Here is a 23,368-nt window from a genome sequence, read left to right as displayed (position 1 = left end):
GATCTCGCTTTTCCTCCAGTGTATCCACTCCCCCTACAGTTGAAAAGCACTTCCTAGGCGCACATTAAACCTCTTAATCGCCCCTGGTGATAACCCCCTACCCTGTCTGTGTCATTTATACAGTAACAGTGCATTATATATTTTAGCACTGATCACTGTATTGGTGCCAGTGGTCCCCAAAAAGTGCCAAAAATAAGTCCTTAAATATATCCCATAGTTTAATAGACGTTATAAATTTTGCGCAAACCAATAAATATACACTTATTAGGATTTTTTTTTTTTTCCAACCAAAATTATTTAGCAGAACGCATATTGGCCTATTCTTAAATTTATTGGGTATGTTTTATAGCCGAAAAAAATAAATATATATATATATATTTTTAGCACAAAGGTGATAAAATATCACCAAAAGAAAGCTCTATTTGTAGGGAAAAAAGGACATTACATTTATTTGGGTACAGCGTTGCATGAGCGTGCAAATTTCAAAGCAACCCAGTGCTGTATCGCAAAAAATGGCCTGGTCATTAAGGGGGTAAAACCTTCTGGAGTTGAAGTGGTTAAAGTGCAAAAATGAAAAATTCCTTTAAATATAGTGCCTGTGGGGGGGTCCCCTTAATTAGGGATGATAGAACGGTTCGTGTCCACCATCGGTTCGGCCCGAACATTGGGTGTTTGAGGTTCGGCCGAATTTAGAACTTTTTGCCCAAAAAGTTCGGAATTCGGCAACCAGAACCGACCAAAATGCAATGCTTCAGGAAATGGGCTTTAAAAGCCCGTGATTGGACCAGAACCATTAGCAAAAGCCAATTGAGGGGGCAGGAGAATGCTAGGAATGTGATTGGAGTGACTAGGGGGTCCCTAGACCAATCATTAGTGAATATGCCCCCCAGTATATAAGATCGCCCCTGCCATATTCCTAGCATTGTTATACTGGACATGGAAGAGAGTGGAAGCAGTTCTGTTCATTTTACTTTAAAAGTGTCATTTAGCTATTTATTAGTGTGAGGAAAGGGATATCTAGTGTAGTTAGAGTGCTCCTTTACACTTTAGTTAGCTTCAAAAATTCAGTTTCTGTAGGGAAAGTATGAAGTGTAAGGGGACCGTAGTGTAGTGTAGGGTTAACTGGCAGTGACTGCTATGGCAGGGTGACAAAACCCTTCCATAGCAGGGTGACCGCTATAGAGAAATGATCATTTCTCTGAATAGCTTCGGAACTGGAATATGGCTTCTCACCAGCCAAGCATTTTTTATGCTGCAGGGGCTGCCACTGCCAGTGCTTTTTTGAGGACATGTTTGATGTCAGACATGACATCTGAACATGTGTATAGGGGGTATATATAGACATATATGTCTGAATATATACCCCTAGACATATATAGGTGTGATAGTAGCAGAAATAAATGCTTGCGCTAATGAAATCATTTACAGTAATATATTTCTGCTACTATCACACCTATATATGTCTAGGGGTATATATTCAGACATATATGTCTATATATACCCCCCTATACACATGTTCAGATGTTTTGCCTGCCTCAAAAGAACCCAAAAAAATGCCAAAAAAACGCTAGCGTCAAAAAAAAAATGCCCAGGTGTGTTTTTGCTGGCATTTTTTGGGGGTTTTTGGAGGCAGGCAAAACATCAGAACTTGTGCACAGTACCACTATACACAAGTTCAGATGTTTTTCCTGACTGCAAAGATCCCAAAAAAATGCCTTCTATTAAACCGGCAAGGTGTTACAGGAGCGAAGCAAACCCCCTGTCAGAAAGTTTTCTAATACAAACGATCTTTTTTTCTGGTTCTGGACATGCTACAGAGCTGAAACTTCACATGTACACTTTTTAGACCCCCCCAGATCTGAAATCCAAAGTAAAAATCAAAAAATCTTTTTTTTTTTTTTTTTTTAATTTTTTCAATAATTGGCTTTTTTATCAAAAATAACAATTTTTAAGAACTTTTTTTTGTGTGATTAATAGTTAATGGGGCATGACCCAGAACCCTAGGCACTTTTTAGGGGCATTTATTGGGTTTTAGGGCTTCAAAATGGCGTTTTTTGATTACCTAAGTTCGGGTCCCATTGATTTCAATGGGGTTCTGAAATCCGAACCCGAACTTTTGGAAAATTCGGGTGTTCTGGTCGAACCAAACTTTTCAAAAGTTCGCTCATCCTTACCCTTAATGTGCCTGTAAGTGGCGCACCTGTATCATGCATAAAACATGCTGCAGCAAGCAAAGATGACATTTCTAAAGAAGAAAATTAGTCCAATCCCATTTAAAATAACTTGTGGATACAATTGCCCCCACACGGCTTTTGAAAAATACCAGACCCTTCCGGGGGGGGGGGGGGGGTTGGAGGTAAGCCCCATGCCATGCCAAAATTAAAATTAACAAAGAGAAAATATGGTGTGGGGTCCCCCCCCCAAAATTCCTACCAGACCCTTATTCGGGCATAGAGCCTGGCAGGTCGATAAAGGTGGGAAGCGTGGTGTTGGAACACCTCCGGGTGTATGGACCACTCCCCTTGATCCATCTCCTGTGTGTTCGTTGGGGGACTCCTGAGGTCAATCTGTTTGACTCTCGCCTCAACAAGAAGGTGTAGAGATTCGTAGCCAGGTGTCGAGATCCTCTGGCCGACGCCACAGACACACTGGTGGCTCCTTGGGGTCAGTATCGGCTGATTTATGCATTTCCCCCATTGAAACTCCTGCCAAGGCTTCTGCGCAGGATAGAGGTGGAAAACATTCTGGTGGCTCCAGACTGGCCTTGTCGGTCTTGTTACACAGACCTGATCAGGCTGGTCTCCGATACCCCTTCTGAGGGAAGATCTGCTGTCTCAAGGTCCGATCTTCCATCCTGTTTTACAGTCGCTGGCTTTAACGGCATGGCTGTTGAAAGTCAGGTGTTGAGAGATAGGGGTCTTTCTGACTCTGTGATTCATACACTCTCATACACTCTTAAAGGCTAGGAAGTCAACTTCCAGGTAGATCTACCATCGTACGTGGAAATCGTACATTTCATGGTGTGAATCCCTGAAGGTGCACCCTCGTTTCGTTTGCTAGGGTCTTGGCCTTTTTGCAGAAAGTGGTTGAACAGCGGTTTGCCTTGGGTACTATCAAAGGCCAAGTTTCGGCTTTGACTATATATTTTCAATGCCCGTTAGCCACGCATGTCCTAATCTTGACTTTCATCCAGGCGATCCCCGTTACCTCCGTGGGATCTAAATCTGGTGTTATCTGTTCTTCTTTAAAAGCCTCCTTTTGAAAAAATTCTAGAGATTTCGCTGCTTTCTTTGTCTCCAAAAGGTTTCCTTCTTGGTGGTGATCACTTCTGCCCGCAGAGTATCTGAATTGGCGGCCTTATCTGGTGGTACACAGGGATAAGGTGGTACTTTGACCTAATCAGTCATTCCTTCCTAAGGTGATTTCTGATTTTCATCTGATTGAAGACATTGTGTTGCCTTCACATTGCCCTAAACCTCAGCATCCTAAGGAGTATGCCTTGCATTCTTTCGGCTGTGGTTCGGAGCGATCAGGGTTTTTTAAAGACCGCTGAGTGCTTTAGGAAATCAGACGCTCTTTTTGTCCTTACTGATGGACCTCGTAAGGGACTGTCTGCGTCTACTGCAACCATTTCCAGATGGATCAGGCAGACGGTGGTACAGGCCTAATCACTGAAGGATCATTTTCCGCCTTTCTCAGTGAAGGCTCACTCTACGAGAGCGCTGAGTGCCTCTTGGGCTTTTCGCCATCAGGCGTCAGTGCTACAAGTTTGCAAGGCGACAATTTGGTCGTCTGTGCATACGTTCCCAAAATTCTACAAGGTAGATGTGTTGAAATCCGCAGATGCTTCTTTTGGCCACAAGGTTTTGCAGGCTGCAGTTTAAAAGCGAACTTGTTTTTAGTTCTCTCTGAGGGTTACATTTTTTCCGGATGACCTCAAGTTGTTCCTGGTTGAGCTCCATGTTACCTGGTTGGCTAAGTTTAAGGACTTCGTTTTTTTTTTCTGTGTTTGGTTTTCCCACCCCTCATGATTATATCCCTAGGGTCCCTGCAAAAAAAATACATATGTTTGGGGGTTCTGAGTAATTTTCTAGCAAAAAAAGTTCAGATCCTGTCCATGTAATCAAGATGGATGGAAACCCTATTTTCCATCTGTCTAGAGCAGGGGTCTTCAAACTATGGTCCTCTAGTTGTGCAGAAACTACAATTCCCATCATGCCTAGTCATGTCTGTGAATATCAGTTACAAAATGCCTCATGGGATGTGTAGTTCCACAACAGCTGGGGGGGCCGTAGTTTGAGGATCCCTGGTCTAGAGGATCAAATGAAAATGGACAGGCGGCCCCTTTTTCATCCGATCTCTCATAGAGTAGAGCGGGGCTCTGACAGGTCCATCTCAGCACATTGAGCGGAGACAGACCTGTCATCTGTCTGTTTAGCGGGGATCAGCGGATCAATCCCTGCTGAGCAAAACGTTGTCCGCCGGGCAGAAAGCCTTAGTGAAGATGCCGGTGCCTGCACCTAAAGGCAATTAAAGACTTTGCTTGTGGTGCTGACATTGCTGGCTCCGTGGACAGGTAAGGGGCCTTTATATTTAAAAGTCAGCAGCTACAGTATTTGTAGCTGCTGACTTTTAATTTTTGTGCCCAAACTGGAGCTTATCTTTAAGCACTATGATTAATTTAATAATGAACTTCCAGACAGAACCGACTATTGAGCTTGAAGATGACCCATCATACAAGGAGCACAAGGTATTATATGGGTTACCTCTGCTTTTAAATAGTATATTGTACAATATACAAATCTATGGACGTAGAGGAGAAGTTTCTATAGTGATTTATTATATGTGAGTAAATCTTGACAGCTTAATGAATTGGCTATACAGGTTCTTTGATGTTATGTTGGATTATTTTTTTTTGGATTATTTTTTTGAATACTCTTTTTTTTTTTTTTTTTTTTTTTTTTTTTACCTTGAGTCAGAACTATTGTTTGTTTGGGGTAAGCCTCTCAAACTCTTTGCCAGACTTTCTTCCCTTTCAATTGAGATTACAGATGAAGAGGAAGGGGTATCTTGTGTAGGTGCAATGGTGTGGGGGAGTTGAGCAATGAGGAGGCATGTGCATAGGACTGGGCCAAGGAGTAGTCAGTGCTTGCACGCTTAAAGCCACCAGTATTCCTCCTCTTGGCCATTTAGAAGTCCGTTTATAACCTAATCTATCTCGATTTAATTGTCTGTTTCAAATTCTCAGTTTCCAGAGTTCTGTGGGAAGTTGTATCCGTTTTCAGGCAGATATTCCCTTGCTTCAAGTTTACTAATCTTTTGTTTCAAGTGGTATTTATAATATATTAATGTCCTTTTTAAGGTGAACTTCTTTCTCCTTTTCCAGCTGTACAACATGTTCCCTACATTGATAGTTTCTACCAGGAGCCCACAACACAATTGTTGCATACATCAAACAATTGCACAATTTTATGAAAGAAACCTTAACCAAGCGGCGGAAAGACCTGGATGTAAACAATCAAAGATGCCTTCTTGACGCTTTTCTGGCAAAACAGCAAGAGGTGAGGGTGACCATTTTCCTTTTCATAATAAGTGTACACATGGTGAGGAAGATAACAAAAGATGTTAACTGAAACACATGACTGCGATCAAACTTATTTGACGCATTGTGCACTACAGTACTCACCATAGCTTCTTGCTATGTTTCAGCACCGTGGTCGGATAGAAGGTTAGTGTGTAAGTAAGCAGGTGCAGTTAGTGTGTAAGCAGGTGCAGTTAGCTAGCCAACATCTAGATGGCTCTGTTCTCATTATAACCTGAAGTCAAAAGCAATTGATGGCTCCCCCTTTTAGAGAAGCCCAACCTTGTGGTGTAATGGGTTTAGTCCTATGTATGTATGTATGTATATGTAGTATATGTGTGTGTGTGTGTGTGTGTGTGTGTGTGTGTATATATATATATATATATATGTATGTATGTATGTATGTATGTATGTATGTATGTATGTGTATATATATATATATATATATATATATATATATATATATATATATATATATATATATACTCAGGTTGGGAGGAGCCTAGTGCAGTCAAAGGATGGGAGATCAATACTCCACCAGCATGCAGATGTAGGCAGCTAATGTAGAGGCCCTGGACAGGGCTGGAGGACAGGGTGAAACCATTCTGCACCCAGAAAAGCCTCTGGTAGTCTTCCTGTCTCTTATGTTGGTATTAGGGATGCTCGAACGGTTCGGGTCGACCATCGGTTCGACCCGACCATTGGCTGTTCGAAGTTCGGCCGAATTCCGAACTTTTTGCTGAAAAAGTTCGGAATTCGGCAACCAGAACCGACCAAAATGCAATGGGACAGGAAATTGGCTTTAAAAGCCCGTGATTGGACCAGAACCATTAGTAAAAGCCAATTGAGGGGGCAGGAGAATGCTAGGAATGTGATTGGAGTGACTAGGGGGTCCACAGGCCAATCATTAGTGAATACGCCCCCCAGTATATAAGATAGCCCCGCCAAATTCCTAGCATTGTAATACAGGGACATGGAAGAGAGTGGAAGCAGTTCTGTTACTTCTGCTTCAAAGTGTCATTTAGCATTTATTAGTGTGAGGAAAGGGATATCTAGTGTAGTTAGAGTGCTTTTTTACACTTTAGTTAGATGCAAACATTTAGTTTCTGTAGGGAAAGTGTTAAATGCCAGGGTGACCGTGATGTAGTGTAGGGTGAACTGACTCTGACTGCTATGGCAGGCTGACCAAACCCTTCCATGTCAGGGTGACCGCATTAGAAACAAGTTTGTTTCTATTAGGTCACTTACAGAACAGCGATATGGCTTCTCGCCTGTCAGCCTGCTTTTTGGCTGCAGGCGTTTATAGGGCTTTTTTTAGGACATGTTTGGAGTCAGGCATGACATCTGAACTTGTGTATAGGGGTATATATACACACATAATTATATGTATATTTACACCTAGACATTTATAGGTGTGATAGTAACAGAAATCTATACTTGCGATAATTAAATAATTAACACTAATATGGCTCCGCTTCTATCACACCTATATATGTGTAAGTGTATAAAAACATATAAGTATGTGTATGTGTGTATATATATATATACCCCTATACACAAGTTCAGATGTTTTGCCTGCCTCCAAAGACCCCCAAAAAATGCCCAAAAAAACGCTAGCGCCAAAAATAAAAACGCCCAGGTGTGTTGTTGCAGGCATTTTTTTGGGGTTTTTGGAGGCAGGCAAAACATCTGAAATTGTGTATAGTGGTATATATACACACATGTTATATGTATTTTTACACTTACACATATATAGGTGTGATAGCAGCGGAGCCATATTAGTGTAAATTATTTCATTAGCGCAAGCATATATTTCTGCTACTATCACACCTATATATGTCTAGGTGTATATATACATATAAGTATGTGTGTGTATATATATATATATATACCCCTATACACAAGTTCAGATGTTTTGCCTGCCTCAAAAGACCCCAAAAAATGCCCAAAAAAACGCCTGCTACTAAACCGGCAAGGTGTGAAAATAGCGGAGCCCTATCCCTGTTCTATAAGTGACCTAATACAAACAATCTTTTTTTTTTTTTTTTTTTCTGGTTCTGGACATGCTACAGAGCTGAAACTCCAACAGGTACACTTTTTAGACCCCCCAGATACTAAAGCCAAAGATTTTTTTTTTTTTTTTTTTTTTTTTCAATAATTGGCTCTCTATCAAAAATTACAATTTTTAAGAACTTTTTTTTTGTGTGATTAATAGTCCCTGGGGCATGACCCAGAACCCTAGGCACTTTTTAGGGGCATTTATTGGGTTTTAGGGCTTCAAAATAGTGTTTTTTGATTACCGAAGTTCGGGTCCCATTGATTTCAATGGGGTTCTAAAATCTGGGCCGAACTTTCGGGAAGTTCGGATGTTCTGGCCGAACCGAACTTTTGAAAAGTTTGATCATCCCTAGTTGGTATAGGTTAAAGAGGATTGCAAAAGGCCTTTCTGGCCAGGACAAGTGTTCTTTGCAGTGAGTTCTATCCCCCTGAAGGATCTGGGAGAAATGTACTGAGGCTGAGGTTCAGTGAGAGTGATCCTGTCTCTGGAATAACTAGTAGGGAATTGTGAGCTGGATACTTAGAGCCAATGGAAAGTCAGAGCCCTCTGAGTGGGTACAAATGACCCTGGGAAGGAGAATAACTATGCAAAAGAGACGATGGCTTAAAGTGATATTAAAGGCAATCTTAAAAAAAAAAAAAACACATCAGAGGTTTTGCACAGCGCAGCCCCAATCCTCATCTTCTCGGGTCCCCCGTCAGTGCTCCTTGCCCCTCCTGAGTGCCCCCAGAGCAAGCGGCTTACAATGGGGGCACTGGAGCAGCTTTGCTCCAGAGGCACTGCTCTGCATGTCTATTCACACACAGTCATGGCTTGTCCCTACCCTCATCTCATTGACTCACTGGTTGTGATTGACAGCAGTTGGAGCCAATGGCTCAGCTAATGAGAGGTTGAGTCCCTGGAGAGTTGAGGCTCTCATGCATATTGCTGGATTGCGATGGGGTTTAGGAAAGTATTGGGGGGGAGGGGCTGCTACACAGAGGTGTGTTTTTTTTTTTTTTTTTTTTTTATGCATGGATGGTGTAAAAAAACAAAAACCTGGCACCTTTACAACCACTTTAGCAGTACTGTGTAATGTGCAGCTTTCACATAATGACTACTACGGTACATCTACCGTTTGTGTGATTGGTAAAGAAAAGCTGAGGAACCTTGATTAGTATGTGTCATATCCATGCCACAAAAGTGTGTCCAATAGATAGTGTAGAAGGAGGTTTGTGACCTGGCCATGAAACCGTGCGGACACAGGGGAGCCAAGCTCTGTGTTGATCAAGCGGATCCACTACCAGTGCCATCAGTGCAGCAAGCAGGGGAGACCTCTTTATACCCATGTGGAGGGAAGCAAAAGTCCTTACTGACCATCCGTCCCAGCAGGACCTCAGGAGATACTCTATAGCCACCTTGCCAGTGGCACCCACCGCTACCTCTGCAAGTATAGCACCAGCTAAAATGGCTTCCAAAGCGGCCGCGAAAGACCATTCTATACTGAAAGTCCAGCAAGTGTCATTTTCAGTTTGTGGCTCTGCCCTTCAGGTTGGCCATGGCTCCAAGAGTGTTTACAAATCCTAGCTCCAGTATAGGCTGCCCTAAGGTCTCAAATATCAGTGATCAGATATCTAGATGATCTATTACTTAATAGATCAATCGGCTTCGGCTCTAAGCCAAAATGTTTTCCAGACAGTTCAGTTCTTGGAGCATCCAGGTTGGATTCTGAACTTGGCAAAGTCAGCATTACAGCCGGTTCAGCATCTGGAGTATCTGGGTTTTCTTGTGGACATAATACAGGCAAAGATATTTTTGCCATCAAGAGGTCACAGACCTGAAGGATCTGGTTCAATCCATAAGAAGGCAAAGGTATCCTTCTGTACGTCTTTGCATGAGGTTATTAGGGAAGATGGTGTCCTCATTCAGAGCGATTCTCTATGCTCAATTCCATGCCAGACCCTTGCAGAACAACATTGTGTCAGCATGGTCCAGAAAGGTCCAGTCCCTAGACTGGTGCATGTCTCAGGTACCAAAAGTACGTCAGAGTCTTAAGTTGGTAGTTGATGACCAGAAATTTGGAGAAAGGGAATAACTTTCTTCCAGTAGTCTGGAAAGTAGTGACTACAGATGCCAGTCTCTCCGGTTGGGGAGCAGTTCTGGAGGAGGCCACGGTCCAAAAAGTGGTCTTGGGTATAGTAAAGTCTCCCTATCAATGTCTTGGAAATCTGAGCACTTTGTCGGGCTTTGAAATTCTGCATACCTAGACTTCGGAGTTACCCTGTCAGGGTTCAATCCGACAATGCCACAGCTGTGGCTTATATCAACCATCAAGGAGGCACCAATAGTCAGCCCAGAAAGAGGTACTAGAGGACATCCTATCCTGGGCAGAAAAATTTGTTCCATGACTAATCTCTGGTTTTCATTCCAGGAATAGAAAACTGGCAGGCAGACTTTCTGAGTCATCAACAGATGTTTCTGGGGAATGGTTCTTACACCCCAAGATCTCTGCATTGATCTGAAAATGCTGGGCGGGTCCCAGATGTAGATCTGTTGGCATCAAGGATCAACAAGTTGAAGAGATTTGTGTCCACTACCAGGGATTCACTCAGTCGGGGTGGATGCTTTGTTGACTCCTTTGGAGGAGTTTTCCCTTTATCATCTATGCTTTTTCCTCCGATTCAGCTGCTGCCGCATCTGTTACGCAGAATCCAGCTAGAGGGGAAACCAGTAATCCTTGTAACTCCAGCATGGCCAGAGAGGTTTTGGTATGCACAAATTCAAAAATTGGCAGTGGCGAGATAAAATTACTCTATAGCCTACACTGATTTTACGAGTTTGGTAATAAAGTGGGTCGAGTACTGGCACATACGCCACAGATCTGTTATTCCTGCGGATTAACAATTGAACGTGTCCTCTGACCTTTGGTACATTCTGTATGCCTAATCTATATCTGGTTCATAGTGCCTTTTAGTCAGTGGATGGTTTCCCCCAACCACTAGAGCAGTGTTTCTCAACTCCGGCCCTTAGGGCACACTAACAGGCCAGGTTTGCAAGAAAACTGAAATGCATCACAGGTGATATCATTTGCTGCTCAGTGATTGCAGCATTCTAGTCTGCATCTCCCAAGGTAATACCTAAAGTCCTGAAGAAGCGTGCTGCGTCACGCGAAACGCGTTGACGTCACACGCGGTTATACCTCACTACTTTGGCTCCGCCTACCACCCGGAACCATGCCCCTGCCGCTGCTCCTGCTTTGAACGGCTGAAGTTTGGTCACAGCTTCCATCCCACCACAATCGCGGCTATCTCCTGCACCTCTGGTTGGCACCACGGCACCTCTACACTTTCTACTGTGTGACGGGACACCCTACACCTGCACCTTCCGGAGCTCTACGAACGCTGTTCACCTGGCATGTGAGTCCTGGCTTTCAAGCGCTTGCCCGCTTATGGCTAATCCTACTGTCTGTTGACACTGACTGCAGCTTTGTACCTTTTCCTGCCTGGTGGGACTGTGAAGCCTCCTCTCTATCGCTCACCGGAGCACGGAGGGACCACCCATACTGTATGTACCCTCACCGGACCACCTGCATTTACTTCTGCGAACCCAGGAGGACTTTGGCCACGGCCCTTACCCCAAGGTGGTTCAGTACCTCCCAATAAGGTGACCTAAGTGCTTAGAGAGTAGTAGAGCATCACATGCTGCTTGAATTTATGCTGGTCTGTCTGCTATATGTCATCCTGCTGAAACCCTGTCGGTCTGTCTGCTATATGTAATTCTGCTGAAACCTTCTGTACTGCTTGCCTTGCCATCGCTCCAAGTGCCCTGATCACTACTAGGTGCTTATTCAGGATCTCCTTTTACAAATCGTACCTTAACACCAGATTGTGATGCCGTGGAGAAATCAAGCCCCTTGTTTCTGATTCCAGTGGGAGGAACAACGGCCCCTCTCACCTGTGAAATCTAGCCCCCCCCCCCCCCCCCCTGTGAAGTTCTGATTATGAAATTTGCTTCCCTTCTCCTGGACTGCACTAGAGCAATAGTTCTTCAATACTGTGTTCTTGTCAGTGACCCATAATTTTAGTACCATGTTTTGTACTCCTGTTTGACTGGTTTCTTTTATTTATTTATTATTTAATCTATCACACAATTGGAACCTAAACGCAAACCTAAATCTCATACTTCTGCATCATCTTCCACCCGGCTGCACTCTATCCTCAGTATGTTTACAAGGCACGTTTCTCAAGTGAGTCTTGTATACTTAGCACCTAGTTTCTACCAATTTTTCTTCTTCTTCTTCTTCTTTAATTTAATATTTTTTCTATAAATGCAAGGGGACTCAAATATCCTGTTAAACGCAGATCACTTTGGAAGGAAGATCTCCACCATAAAGTAGATGTGTTTTTGTGTGCAGGAGACTCACTATCATCTCCACAATGTCAACACCCTAACTTCCCATAGTATTTTCTATGCCTCTACACTGGTAAAGAAAATAGGAGTAATGTTAGTGATTCGTGATACTCTCTCCTTCCATCGAATTTCAAAAATTACAGATCCAGGTAGATTTCACACTAATCTCTGACATCAACTCCACTAGATAAACTATTGTCAGCCTGTATGCTCCTGTAGCACCACCCCCGCAGGAGCTGCTGATTATGCTATTGGGTCTACACCCTGCCTAACAACCCTATAGAACTGGCTCGATCCCTCCTCAGGCACAACTGACCCAGAATAGGACTGGACTATCAAATGGACACACAGGTTGGAATACAGTACTTCAATATGCAACAGTGAATTATTACCTTCTTGGTGGTAGTCCTTCTGGGTGACACAATAGGACAGCACACAGAATTGTAATTAACCAAAGCTTAATTTACTGTATATCAAACCGAACAAGGGAGATACAATAAAACACAGTTCCTTAAAATGGGTCACTTCAGCTTTAAAAGATAAAAGAAATACCCCACACTACTCCCTCATTGATGCTAGACACAGTACCAGATAAGTAGGCCTATCTGAGTCCCTCCCCCAAAGTCCTCTTCCCTCTTCTTCTTGAGTCTTCGCTAGCCAGTTATTGAAGAGAGCTCATTTGCAATCCAAATTAGGAATGAAGATCAAGAGAGAGAGAAAAAAAGAACAGTGGACTGTTGATTGTCACTGCAGGGTGTCTGTGTAGCTGAGCGGTAACTTCCGTGAGTGAGGTAGGCCTCTGGCGGCTCCTTTAACGTTATTATTGATTGTCTAAGAGTGTCCTGAAGTGATATTCTAATCTACCCCGGGGTATATCACCTTCTATTGCGCTATCGCTATATGCAAGTAAAACCACTTCTTCAGAGAGACAAAGTCAGTCTTTTTGGGCAAGTGCCCTCTCACCACAGGAGTTTCCCTTGCGCGCGCTCCACTGCGATCTCAGTCCTTTGGCTCGATATCGGCCTCGCGCGGTCTTTCTGGTGGATGGCTCCGGTCCCTGCCAACAGCGGTAAGGAGCTCCGGGAATGTGTCTCGTGCTTGAGATGGGACGGTTCAGCGTCATCACTCCAGGCTTAGAGGCTTTGGCCTAATATCCAGCATCAGTCCTCAGCTCCAGCTTCTTAGTTCCTCGGAGTCCAGCGCAGAAGGGCCGAGCTTGGCTCCTCCCTTCCTTTAAATAACTTCCCCCAGAAAGCTGTGCGGTGCAGCCGTGCACCCTGGATCTTACAATGCACACTGGGAGATGTAGTCTTTTCATCAGGCCAAAAAGGAAATCACAGCCCGGGAAATTCCATGCAGCTACCACTAGAGGGAGCCTAATTCCTTCTCACATATCAACAGTATCTTTCGGCATATTTAACCCCGCTACACACTCCCCCCACTTGAGAAACTTTGGTCCCCAAAGAGGTCAACAGTATGGACCCTAGTGCATAGGTTGGCATAAGATAACAAAAACATTAACATATGCCTAACAGGGAGTTATCTGGCTTTTCAGGAGCCGAAGCCAAACTCAACAACTGCATATTACAACACAGGTTCGACAAGGGAACCTCCCACCAATTGTCGGGGGAGGGAAGACAAGTCTGGTCACAGACCCCCGACACTTGGGTGGCTTGTACAGATGTGCCTGGGGGTGAGCTAGGGTTGTCTTCCACCAAATCGGCGGTGGAAGAGCTAGGCTGGTCAGGAGATCTTTTTGAGGTAAAAACAGCTTCTTCTGAACATTCACCCAATTGATCATAGGTCAATCTCTTTGGTGGGTGAATGACTCTCCTCTCCCTCTGTTCCTGTGGAGGCATGCTCTCAGAGGTACTAGGACCAGGCAACTCAGCGGATTCATCAACGTCCACCTCTTCATGTCCCCACACATAGGAATCTGATGGTTCAAGAGCAATGAGTTCTTCTTCAGAGAAAGGTGCAACCTCCTCTTCAGGGTCTTCTTCCTCAGATACTTCTTCTGGAAGCACGTGAGAGGGTATGAATTCAGGGGCTTCTGCCCGAAGAGCTCCTCTGTCAGCCAAATCAGATGAAGACAGGGAGGCAGGTGTGGGTTCTGGCAACTGAGATGACCACAACCAGTCGGGTACCTCCTCTTCATCTTCCAAATCTTCAGATGGAGAACTTCCCTCCCTTTCATTTGGGAGCATCGTCTGAGATCTGGTAACTGGTCTGGACCGGCGAGAAGTCGAAGGGGCCTCTGACAAATCTTCCACAGGGGGCATACGAACCGCTTCAGAAAGAGGTAGCAAATGGTTCCTATGCCAAGTCTTCAATGGGCCCACACTTCCTTCAGGCCGAATTTGGTACACAGGAAGGTTCGGCAGTTGCTTGCAGATAACATAAGGTTGGGACTTCCAGCGGTCTGCCAACTTGTGTTTTCCCGGGACACCCAAGTTTCTCAACAAAACCCTGTCCCCTGGTTGCAAGTTATGGATCCGAACTTTCAGGTCAAAAGTTTTTTTATTCCGCAGTCTACGTTGATCAGAGGTGGCCTGAGCCTTGTCATAGGCTGCTTTCAGACTATTCCGCAGTCGGTCCACATATCCTCTATGTGATGCTGAAGAGGTATGATCAGGCTAAATGCCAAAGGCCAAATCCACTGGTAACCGAGCCTCCCTCCCAAACATCAGCCGATAAGGGGAGTAGCCAGTAGCATCACTGACAGTGCTGTTGTAGGCATGCACAATGGCTGCTACATGTTTGCCCCAGTGCTGTTTCTTCTCTGAGCTCAAAGTTCCTAACATGTCCAAAAGAGTCCTGTTAAATCGTTCAGGCTGGGCATCCCCTTGTGGATGGTAGGGAGTGGTTCTAGTCTTTTGAATGCCTAACACATCTAACAGTCTCTTGATCAGTCTGCTTTCGAAGTCCCTTCCTTGATCAGAATGGAGGCGTTGTGGTAGCCCATAGTGTACAAAAAACTTCTCTACAAGAACTTTGGCTACCGTTGAGGCCTTCTGATCCCTTGTTGGGAATGCTTGAGCGTATCTGGTAAAATGGTCTGTTACCACAAGGACATTCCCTTGGCCACTCAGATCAGGCTCTAAGCAAAGGAAATCAATGCACACCAGCTCCATGGGTCCCTGGCTTTGCAGATGGCCCATTGGGGCTGCTTGACGTGGCAGAGTCTTCCTTTGTATACACCGGACACAAGAATGACAGTATCCTTCAACTTCGGCCCTCATACAAGGCCAGTAGAACCTGTCCCTGACAAGCTGAAAGGTTCTTTCGGGCCCCAGATGGCCATGATTATCATGAAGAGCGGTCAGAACTCCCTCTCTGTATTTAGCTGGTAAGAATAGTTGCCACTTCTCCTCCGGATCTCCAGATGGACCTCTCCGGTAGGCTACTCCTTCTCTGATCTGTAACCGGGTCCACTCTTTATGCAACAAACGGGCTCCTTGAGGGGAGTCAGTTAGAAGTAACTCCGGGCACTGGATCTCCAAGGCCTCCAACAGAAGTTTCCCCAAAGGGTCTTCCAACTGCTCCTTCCGCAAGTCCCTTTTTGACAGCCGGGGCAAATCTTCCCCTCCAACCTGGGTCACCCTGCAATAGTATTTGGGCACTCCGACAGCCGAAACCCCAATCTCTTCTGCTCTTGACCCTCCTCTGGATTGGAATTCCGTTCCCTGATATAGGGCACGCACCCCTTCTGGAGCCAAATGGGTCCATTCTTCCTCAGGTTCCTGTGGAGCATGCAACCTTCTGGATAGGGCGTCTGCATCCCTGTTTCCAATTCCCGGCCGATACTTCAGGCTAAAATTGAAACTAGAGAGGGCGGCCAACCATCGGTGTCCTGTTGCATCCAGCTTGGCCGTAGTCAACAGATAAGTGAGGGGATTATTGTCCGTCTTGACAATGAATTCAGTTCCGTACAGGTAGTCTTTCAGTTTGTCAACCACTGCCCACTTCAAGGCCAAGAATTCAAGTTTGTGGGTAGGGTAATTCCTTTCAGCAGGTAATAGGCTTCTGCTCACATAGGCGACAGGTCGCAGATGACCCTCATGCTCCTGGTAGAGTACCCCCCCCAGCCCATCTCGGCTGGCGTCGACATGCAGTTCATATGGTTTTGTGGGGTCCGCATAGGCCAACACAGGGGCAGTGGTTAAGGTCGTCTTCAGCTGAACAAAGGCCTCTTCGCATTCTGGGGTCCACTGATCCTGGATGGATTCCTTAGCCTTCCGGGGTCCCATGGTGGACTTTGCCGGCTTTACCAACTCAGGAACATCATCTTCTTCGTTCTTCAAGAGCTCATTTAAGGGTCGGGCAATCTGGGCGAACCCCTCTACGAACCTCCTGTAATAGGAGCAAAAGCCCAAGAACGACCGGAGCTCTGTCACATTTGTGGGTCTCGGCCAGGAAGCGACAGCATCCAGCTTGTCCGGGTCGGTGGCCACCCCTTCTTCAGACACGATGTGGCCCAGGTAATGGACTGAAGACTGATAGAATTGGCACTTCTCAGGAGAAAGTTTCAGACCTTCTTCATGTAGCCTCTTCAGGACCTTTTCCAACCTCTCCTCGTGTTCTTCCAAAGTTCTGCCAAACACGATAACATCATCCAAGTACCTCTATCAAATTCATATCTCCGACGGTCCTTTCCATCAGCCTTTGGAAGGTAGCAGGGATCCCGGACGAGCCCCCACGTGTAGCACCACCCCCGCAGGAGCTGCTGATTATGTTATTGGGTCTACACCCTGCCTAACAACCCTATAGAACTGGCTCGATCCCTCCTCAGGCACAACTGACCCAGAATAGGACTGGACTATCAAATGGACACACAGGTTGGAATACAGTACTTCAATATGCAACAGTGAATTATTACCTTCTTGGTGGTAGTCCTTCTGGGTGACACAATAGGACAGCACACAGAATTGTAATTAACCAAAGCTTAATTTACTGTATATCAAACCGAACAAGGGAGATACAATAAAACACAGTTCCTTTAAAATGGGTCACTTCAGCTTTAAAAGATAAAAGAAATACCCCACACTACTCCCTCATTGATGCTAGACACAGTACCAGATAAGTAGGCCTATCTGAGTCCCTCCCCCAAAGTCCTCTTCCCTCTTCTTCTTGAGTCTTCGCTAGCCAGTTATTGAAGAGAGCTCATTTGTAATCCAAATTAGGAATGAAGATCAAGAGAGAGAGAAAAAAAGAACAGTGGACTGTTGATTGTCACTGCAGGGTGTCTGTGTAGCTGAGCGGTAACTTCCGTGAGTGAGGTAGGCCTCTGGCGGCTCCTTTAACGTTATTATTGATTGTCTAAGAGTGTCCTGAAGTGATATTCTAATCTACCCCGGGGTATATCACCTTCTATTGCGCTATCGCTATATGCAAGTAAAACCACTTCTTCAGAGAGACAAAGTCAGTCTTTTTGGGCAAGTGCCCTCTCACCACAGGAGTTTCCCTTGCGCGCGCTCCACTGCGATCTCAGTCCTTTGGCTCGATATCGGCCTCGCGCGGTCTTTCTGGTGGATGGCTCCGGTCCCTGCCAACAGCGGTAAGGAGCTCCGGGAATGTGTCTCGTGCTTGAGATGGGACGGATCAGCGTCGTCACTCCAGGCTTAGAGGCTTTGGCCTAATATCCAGCATCAGTCCTCAGCTCCAGCTTCTTAGTTCCTCGGAGTCCAGCGCAGAAGGGCCGAGCTTGGCTCCTCCCTTCCTTTAAATAACTTCCCCCAGAAAGCTGTGCGGTGCAGCCGTGCACCCTGGATCTTACAATGCACACTGGGAGATGTAGTCTTTTCATCAGGCCAAAAAGGAAATCCCAGCCCGGGAAATTCCATGCAGCTACCACTAGAGGGAGCCTAATTCCTTCTCACATATCAACAGTATCTTTCGGCATATTTAACCCCGCTACACTCCAAATAACCCCTTAGCTCAGTTTTCTACACAAGCTTATGAAGAGAGAGGAAAAAGCTACACGAGGCTCACTGATACTCTGTGGAGACTTTAATATTCTTCCTGATCCGCAACTCAACTCCCCCAAAAAAACAAACTGCTTCATCTTTACAGTCCTTTCTACAGTATGTGCATATGACTTATTCAATGTCTGGCGTTGTCTCCATACTACGGAAAAAGACTTCATATTTCTCGGTATCCCACAGCTATTCAACATTGGATCTGTTCTTGACAGATAAAATTACTCCTATGAATACAAGACTCCTCCTGGAAATCCTACTCCCATATCTTGGCATTCAATTTCCTAACTGTTTATCCGACTTATACTCCCTAAACTACATACACTTGCTTATAAAAATCCAGCAGGACTTGTAACAATGGCATAAAGGACTATTCACATGGTTTGGTAGGGCCGCAATAGAAAAAATGAATATCCTACCATGTTTTCTGTACATTATACAGACCATACCCCTATCAAACTTCCTAAGGCCTTTTTTGATTCCTATAGAAAAGTGTGTATGCTTAACTACTTGCCTACTGTGCACTTAAACCCCCTTCCCATCCAGACCAATTTTTAGCTTTCAGCGCTCTCACACTTTGAATGACAATTGCGCGGTCGTGCTACACTGTACCCATATGAAATTTTTATAATTTTTTTCACACAAATAGAGCTTTCTTTTGGTGGTATGTAATCACCTCTGGGTTTTTTATTTTTTACAAATATTTTTTACATATGAGATCATCTCTCATTAAAGGTCCGATCACGTGGTGAATGGCTGCTGTGATTGGTCATTCACCACGATTTGTGATCGGCTGTGTCCAAGGGACACGACCGACACAGATTTTCCCCGATGCGCGCTCGCGGGAGCGCGCGGGGAGACTGTTTGTTTCTCTGGGAGGCCGTATAAAGATGGCCTCCCGAAAATGTGAGTCCGCGCTGCAGCCGTATATAGGCTGTAGCGCGGATGGGAAGAAGTTAATTTTCCTTTTTTTTTTTTTTTTTACTGGGGCCATAAAAACACCTAGGCTCAGTTATAATTTTACTTACTTTTCCCAAGTCAAAAGGGGGAATTGGTTTACCTGATATCCACAAATATTATATAGCATGCCACTTGACCAGAATGATAGACTGGGATCTGCAAAAGAAAACCAAAGGCCTGGGTTGAGAGAGAGAAAATGCAGGATACCAAACTCTTACCGTGGATGATGACCAAACACACACAATGAAATACTATAAAGAACATCCTACTATAGGACCCTCTCTCCAATGCATTCACAAAACCAACAAACTGCAGCATTAGCTTCATACTCGAGTCCACTTTACCCCCTATCAGACACAACCCTAACTTTCCACCTGGCCTTTCCTCTGTTTCTACAAGATATATGGCAACATGAACAAATCGGGGCAGAACACTTCTTTCAGAGAAACGCCTTCCTCCCATATAAAACTTTACAGACGAAAATGCAAGATGCATATTTCCCTTTCTGGACTTATGTGCAGTTACGGCACTTCTTCAAATACCCGGACACCTCTCCTGGATGGACACGCAAACGCACCTTGTTTGAAGTCCTATGTGTCAGAAATTTGTTCTCAAATCATGACCAAACAGCCAGTGAACTCTGTCAAAGTTGGGGGGGGGGGGGGGGGGTGAAGCTTAGTCACACCTTTACTGATGAAGAATGGGGAGGGAAGAAATCCTTATTCCTAATCCATGTTCATAAAGGATCAATTAACACGACAATGCAAGAAATGGGTTACAAACTCCTTGCGGGTTGGTACCAAACTCCACCCAAACATCACCCCTTTACTGGAGACGTGGATCTGAACAAGGCTCCCCGATACATATCTAGTAGTCATGTTTTCATGGATTTCTTTCCAGAAAGATTGTATTCTTGAACTAAACAAAGATCACCACCTTCACTCTTGATTACACACCTGCACCATTCCTGCTCCATCGCTCATCTTTTCATCACTGCACCTACCACAAGTCTCTGGCCATGCATATGGTAAACACAGTATAATAAGCTTAAATACGGCAAATATATGCAATGTACCTAAACCTTTCTACACCAGTATGGTGTCTGTCAACATAGCCTGGAAACCATGTAGCAAAAAGTATTCCTGCTAAAGCGCAGGAAGGAAAGAAGGCTATAAGGTTGGCAAAAAAAAGTGGTAGGTAGATAAATATAAATACAGTATATTTATTGATAATCCTCAATGTAGCAAAAATGCGCAGTAATTTTTATACTTGTAACAAACTCCATCTGGGTTAATCTTGGATGTATTTGACTCAATGGTGTGAGATGTGATGCTTGTCTTATCAAAAAGACATCAGAAGTGGACACTACAAAGACAAAAACAAAAACCTATCGTGGTAAATGCAGACATGCATATGGTAAACACAGCCAAACGCTGTATCCCATTGCAGTGGGGCAAACACCCCCCCCCCCCCCACTCTGATCGGATCCGTTATGTAAAGCTGGCAGCAGAAATGGAAGAGCTGATCAGTATAGCCAGGGACAACCCTTCCAAATATACCCATACTTGGGCCAGCTAGTTCCACTACCTAGACTCCTATAGGGTTGCTCAATTACAATCAGAATGTTCCTTCCCTGAACTGACATACCGGAAAAATTGAAGATTCAAAATGCTGTTATGCTTACTGAAGCCCCATACATTATCATACATGCTTTTATTTCTAGTCTTACCTGGAACTAGAAAGTACTTAATTTTTTTTTTTTTTTTCTCTCTTTTCTACCCTCCTCCCAATTAGGTGCACCCTTCAATTTATTTTAACCAATGTTCTTAACTCATTAAATATGGTTTGATCTGTTCAGCCATCACAGAGGAACACTTGATATGTGAAGAGAGCCACTAGATATAATCTTGGTTATGTTCAACAAAGTGTGAGATATCCTTTTGTATCAGTTGTTATCTATACAATACAGTTTCAGTTACATACTTATCTGTATTTTGTATACATAGGACACAATGTTCTTACATTTTTGAAAACTTCAATAACATTTTGGCAAAAAAAGACTCCATCAAGTATCTAACATGGTCCGACCATGCCTCTTGTTACTCTAAGAATTGCAGACGTGCTTTCTCCACAAGCTACTTTTCTGTGGAGAACCGACCAAGCCCTACTAAAATTACCAGAAACCAAATCTATCTTTAGAGAAGTACCTAAAGCAGTGGTCCTCAACTCCGGTCCTCAGGGCCCACTAACAGGCCAGATTTTAAGTATTACCTTGGGGAGATGCAGACTAGAGTACTGCAATCACTGAGCAGCAAATTGTATCACCTGGGATGTATTTCAGTTATCTTGCAAATCTGGTCTGTTAGTGGGCCCTGTAGGCCAGGGTTGAGGACCACTGACCTAAAGGACTTTTTTTCAGCTTAATTCAGGCTAGGTTTCAGATCCTTTTGTGTTGTGGAACACCCACAAAGCATTTATGGGGCATTTTTATCAAGCTTGGGATTAGGCAAAGAAGGCAGACGCTCCCTTTTATGTGATACAAGATCTCCAAATAAAAATAATGCACCACATGCCCTTAGCTCTAAATATCTACCCTTAGAGCTTTGCTTCGCAATGTGCTATTAGAAATACACGATCGGGCAGTAAGGCAAACCAAAATGACCTACTATGTTAGTGGGAACAAAGCTGGTAAGTTTCTAGCTAGACCGATATAGGGCCATAGAGCTGAATCTAAAATTGCACATCTCCCTCTTCTGGACAAATGGTGCATAACCCTCAGGAAATTGCAAACACATTTAGTGCGTATTATAGCACATTACTTAACGTAAAAGATGATACTACCACCCCTCAGCCTTCCCTGAAGGACATTAAGTTTCCTTCTAGGGGTAAACCTGCCCAAACTGTCCACATCCCAATTAGAAGGTCTTAAATCGCCTTTTACAGAATTGGAAATTTATAAAACTATTTGCGCTTTTACCTAACAATAAATCCCAGGTCCTGATGGCTATAGTGGAGAATATTACAAAACCTTCAAAAATATTCTCACTTCCTACCTCCCATTACTGTTTTTAGCTCTGCTGCAGCCGCCCCCTCTTTCCCACAAGAGATGCTCAAAGTGTTGATAACACTGTCTGTCTAAACCAGGAAAGTCACCTAATGTTCCTTTAAAATTTCAGGCCTATATCCTTATTCAATATTCAACCTGAAATTATATGCAAAGCTCATAGCTTTATGCTTAAAGCGGAGTTCCGGGCACAGAAACCATTTTTCAATAAACATACCCCCGGGACAGTCAGGGCTAGCACATTCCACAATGGCTAGCCTGTGATCTGTCCCGGTTCGCACTTACCTGCAAGAAGAAATACTTACTTATAAAATTTCTTCCACAGCATTGCCATCTCTCTTGTGGGCAGCTGAAGCCGGCGCGATCCTCTTCCGCGTCATCTTCCATGGCATGCCCAGAAGCTGTTTAGCAGGGAATTCGGCGTCGCCCCGGAAGTGACGAGCGGGGCTGGTGCCGTCGCATTGATTCCTGGGAGCGATGACGTTCAGCTCCCAGGAATCATTGCAAGCCCGGAAGTGACGGCGCAGCCGCAGCGCAGAGGGAGGAAGTGAAGAATAGGTGAGTATTTCTATCTACAATTACAAGGTAAGAACAAAAAAAACAAAAAACCTAACTATCCAATTCTGTTTCAGGTGAAGGTGAACAAGCGGACGGGCACAAAAAAAAAGATCGATTTTGTGCCCGGAACTCCGCTTTACAGTATTCCCTACTCTAGAGCATCCGGATCAATCAGGGTTCACTAAGGGCAGACAGATGTCAGATGCCACCTGAAGAGTAGTCAATATAATACATCATGCAATCAGTTCAAAAACACCTCTGCTTCTTGCATTGGATGCAGAGAAGGCGTTTGATCACATTCATTGGCAATACCTATTAGAAGTCCTTAAATTCAGATTTGCTAGATATATCTCTTGGCCATAACGGCCTTGTACACCTGCCCCTCAGCTCAAGTATATATGAAAGGCATGCTGTCACATCCCTTTTATATCGCTAATGGCACTCGTCAGGGATGCCCGCTATTCCCCCTAATATTTAACCTTTTAAAACCTCTAGCTTACATAAGATCACATTCATGGCTTCACATAAGTCTCCGGTCATCAGCCTCTTTGCTAATGATATATTTTTAATACTGTCAGATGTTAAATCCTTACTAGCGACTCTACAAGATATTACAAATGTTCCAAGAGATTTCTTACTGCAAAGTGAATGCAACCAAGAAGTGTATTTTTTAGATCTGGGGATAAACCCTGAGGACAGGCACCTATTGATGGCTTCCAACTCCTTTTCTTTTGGAAGGACGAGGGAATTGGTTACTTGGGCATTGTCCTCACAAAATC

General features: G+C 44.3%; 1 pseudogene across 1 annotated transcript in view; it reads left to right on the top strand.

Annotated features, from left to right (window-relative positions):
- Nucleotides 1–23,368, top strand: part of LOC309551307 (cytochrome P450 2C5-like) — a 62,204-nt pseudogene that overhangs the window by 19,652 nt on the left and 19,184 nt on the right. Inside the window, exon 5 of the transcript XR_014226177.1 lies at nt 5,387–5,561. The product of XR_014226177.1 is annotated as a cytochrome P450 2C5-like (transcript). The remainder of the gene's footprint in view (nt 1–5,386; nt 5,562–23,368) is intronic.

Source organism: Pelophylax lessonae (assembly GCF_965119305.1).
Source record: "Pelophylax lessonae genome assembly, chromosome: 3".
NCBI lineage: Eukaryota > Metazoa > Chordata > Amphibia > Anura > Ranidae > Pelophylax > Pelophylax lessonae.
Note: the sequence above shows the minus strand (reverse complement) of the source record. Positions and strands in the feature narration are given on the sequence as shown.